Genomic DNA, 3,902 nt, shown 5'->3' with positions numbered 1-3,902 from the left:
ATAATTTTGCATATAAGCTGTTTGAGAAAATATAACTTAATTATAACTGTGGAATAGTCACTCAAATCTTTAATTTTAAATAGGTTCTTTGCAACAATACAAGAATCTAATAATATATTTTTGGCTAGTTCTAAAGCATGTTATGGTATTATAATTTCCAAAAGCTATGGGATTTATAGGTTGTTTTGATACCACACCCAAATTTCATGTACATGAGACCTGTGTAGTCTTATATTTATGCTATTGCAACAATGATTAGAGGGAAAAAGAAGAAGCAAGTATTTGTTCATTAGTTGGGTGTATCTCATTTTCACCTTTTGAATCTTTCTTTGATGAGACCATTTGAAGTGGGTCATTGCCATAGTTCTACTAATCATAATTTTTAATTCATTTGGTATCAGGATTTGTAAGAAATTTTTGCCACATTACTTGGTTTGTTGTACTTTAGCTCTGAATTTGTGTGGTGGGGAGTGGCATTTTGAAATTGGTGTTCAATTACTATTTTTGGTTCAATGAAATTGATGTTCAATTGCAAAACCCTGATACCAAATTTTAAGGATTGATTTTTTTGCATATTAGGCTTGCTCAAGTTTGTTATTTTGTGCTTTGCTTATTTCCATTCCTTTGCTTTTGCAGCAATAAAGTGAGCCAACTAATGAAGCTATTCAAGGGCTTGGAAGGAGCTCTTGTGTTAGTCAAGAACTTGACTTACAGGATTTTAATATTGAATGTGCTTAGCTACTGGTGTATTCAATTCTACTCAACTAAATTCAATACTTACAGCTTTGGTCATCTATTACAAGATGTCAAAGATGATACAAAGCCTTTTTGCAGTGTTTAGTTTAAACTTGTACTGAAGAAAGGCTGTACAAGTGCTTAATATTCTCAACATGGTTATAGGTAGAGCCTTTGGACAAAAGTGGGTGGCACTTATCCACTTGAGATCGACAAAGCAATTGATCTTGAAGCACACTTTTGTTATTTTGTCCTTGTAATCAAATTACAAGTCTTGTAATATAAGTCTATATGTCAATAGAACTTTTGTTATTTTGTCTTTGTAATCAAATTATACATTTCAAATTATACTCTTATATCTTCTATGACATGAACAAAAGTTGAGAATGATATTTGCATTTGTCACCAAATTGATTATTTAATTATGTGTTTTCTACTAATTTTGATTGGAAAAAAATGTATGTAGTCTCTTACCATCTTTTTTATGAAATCAAAACTACCTTAATTGGCTTGATAACATTTCAAAAGATAAGTCACAAACATCATTATAGAAATTGAAATATCATGAAAAGAATAACTACATTTTATTACATTCTCTTGGTTTGTACTATACATACTTGTAATGGTTTTGTATAAATAAACAAAGATGCTGCAGTGTCAAAATTGGACAATACAGCATAATACTTAATTCTTTCTACCACATTACTTGTTTCAAACTAAAAGGAAGTTAACATATATCAAATCTAAAACTTCAATAACTTCAAGATATGTGACCTCAATCACTCATGAATTTGAGTGTTAATATTTTGTTTCCATCTTTATTAATTTGTTTCCCTTTAAATAGCATTCAATGCACAACATATGTGCAATACAACTTATGATAAGCACCAACTATTAACATAAACTTGATAACTACTGACTAGCAAACAACCTAATCCTATCCTCTACACTTCCAAAAGTCTAGGAAATAAGTTATTAATAATTTCTACCTCTAACTAACAAATCCTATTTTTTAAGGAAAGCAGTCAGACTTCAATCTTGGAACTTCATCACTTATCCATCTCATCTTGCCATCCAAGCCAATAATGACAGCTCCTTCACATTCAACTTGTTGATCCTCATCCTTGGCCTATTGCTCATCCTCATCTTCATCCTTGGCAAGCCGAGGCTCCCTTTGCTCAAAGTTTGTCTAAAGCATTGCAAAGAATCATCATGTTATTGTTCATCAAGAAAATCTATTGCATAACCACCTCAAGGTAATATCTATCTAGTATTCACCATTGCATCATTAACTGTATTCAAAAGTGTATTAAAATGCACACTAGTTTGCTAACATAAAGGCTTGTCAATCTAATGATTCGCAATTTCTATCCTTATTTAATGAAACTTAATAGCAAAGCAGGTAACGTAGAAGGCATAACATGAATGATTTATCCTATCAATTATTAACTTTAGTTGTGAAAATAAGATTTTGTTCATACTAAGGATAACTTAAACTTCAAACAAGGCATAAGAGCTAATATCAAAATAGCTAGAAGAAGTTCAAAATATTTTTGCCTATCCAAATTTTCACTATAACTGTTGAAGTTGGCAAATCATAATGCACACTTAACTTCATTTCATGGAATTTGATTCTCCCTTGCTTTGTTGTTGACATTCATTCCATGGGATTGGATTCTTTCATATTCCCTCAATTTCTTAGTAGCCAAATAGGGCACAAAGTAAAACTGAATTAAGAAATAGTTTCATAAGTCTTAAAAATCATGTTAGTAAGAAATATATTTCTTATTAGTTTACAAAACTGGTCCTCAATTGATGATATGACTAAATGCCACTACTCATGCATAAGCAAAGTAAAACTTAGAGCATGGTAATAGCACTAATCTTGATCTAGTGCATATAGCATTGCACCTCAAATCTAGAAACTAAAATGACTTGCAAATCAAAGTAACATGTTTATGTCTTGTTCATGAAACTCAAGAGTTCACATGATGATATGTCCAAGAATGAGTCTTGATGATTGAACTAAGCTTTTCTCATAGAAATAAACAAATTTCATGAAAGGTATAAACCCAAATTCTTTAAAGATTGACAAAGTCTTTACATTGGGCATTTTATCAAACACGTGGAGTACAAAAGGAATGAACATAAGTTTTGATATCCATTGGCCATGAATTCCTAAATACCCAAAACAAAAATTGTTCAAGAAACATCATCCATCATAGAATAACCATAATCGTGAAAGAGATCTACATGGGTATCAAAGGAAAGCAAAAAATAAAAATCATGAAGAACGCCTATGGCAGAAAATTTCATCCGCTAGAAAATCCAGGAATTTCATCTTACCAAAAGAAAGGGAAAGTAGACTCACCCCATTTATTGCTTGAAAGGATATGTGATTGCTTGAATCTTGGAGCAAGCATTCTCATCCTTTGTTAGAGGAACAACTACCTCTCAGATTTAAAAGTTTGGATTGCTCATTTGAATATCCAAATCAGGAAGCGAGGGATTACAAGGAGGAAATGTGAAAGAGGCGTGCAACGGTGAGCGGGGCAATGTCGAGTGAGAAGTTGGAGACAATGACCCATCTTTAGTAGAAAAAGCATTTTGTTTGGCGATGGGGAAATGACCCACGATATGTAAAACAAATTTTGAAAAGGATTTCAAATACGAAATTTTCAGTACCCGCCCATTCACATCCTAAATTTGAATTTGCTATTTTGAATTTGCTTTCAACAGGTTAGACAGACATTAGAAAGTAATAAGCTGGAGTGGGGTGATGTGGCAAATAAGCTTATGTCATCAATTTTGGTGATTTGTCCTCTTCTTATTGGTTGGGACTACAAGGTCAGCATGCTGACCTTGTAGTCCCAAACTAGCTAAGAATTTCCCCTAGTTTCTAGCCTAGTTATAATGGGAAACAGTCTAATAAAGGGTTGTCACCTTTACCTTCAAATGGCAGATTGAACCTGTGCGTGTCGAAAGTGAGCCTGTTGGGCCTGACCTCACTTGGGTTCACAACTTACTTATAATGTGGGTTTTGGATTTCCTACTTTGGGTCATTCTCGACAAAGAGACTCAACGTAGTTGCTTCTCTCTCTCTCTCTCTCTCTCTCTGAATCACTCTTTTTTTCTACTCTCTATTTTCTTTAGAACTTTTTCAACAA

The 3,902-nt window shown here is 32.9% G+C and overlaps 1 long non-coding RNA gene across 1 annotated transcript; it reads right to left on the bottom strand.

Annotated features, from left to right (window-relative positions):
- Positions 1–1,505: 1,505 nt before the first annotated feature.
- Positions 1,506–3,600, bottom strand: LOC126713238 (uncharacterized). The gene is made up of 2 exons (XR_007651314.1): positions 3,107–3,600; positions 1,506–1,924 (listed from the first exon to the last, which is right to left on the bottom strand). It is a non-coding gene; the product is annotated as an uncharacterized LOC126713238 (long non-coding RNA).
- Between the last annotated feature and the right edge of the window lie 302 nt (positions 3,601–3,902).

The sequence above is a fragment of the Quercus robur genome, chromosome 2 (genome assembly GCF_932294415.1).
Source record: "Quercus robur chromosome 2, dhQueRobu3.1, whole genome shotgun sequence".
In the NCBI taxonomy this organism is placed as follows: domain Eukaryota; kingdom Viridiplantae; phylum Streptophyta; class Magnoliopsida; order Fagales; family Fagaceae; genus Quercus; species Quercus robur.
Note: the sequence above shows the minus strand (reverse complement) of the source record. Positions and strands in the feature narration are given on the sequence as shown.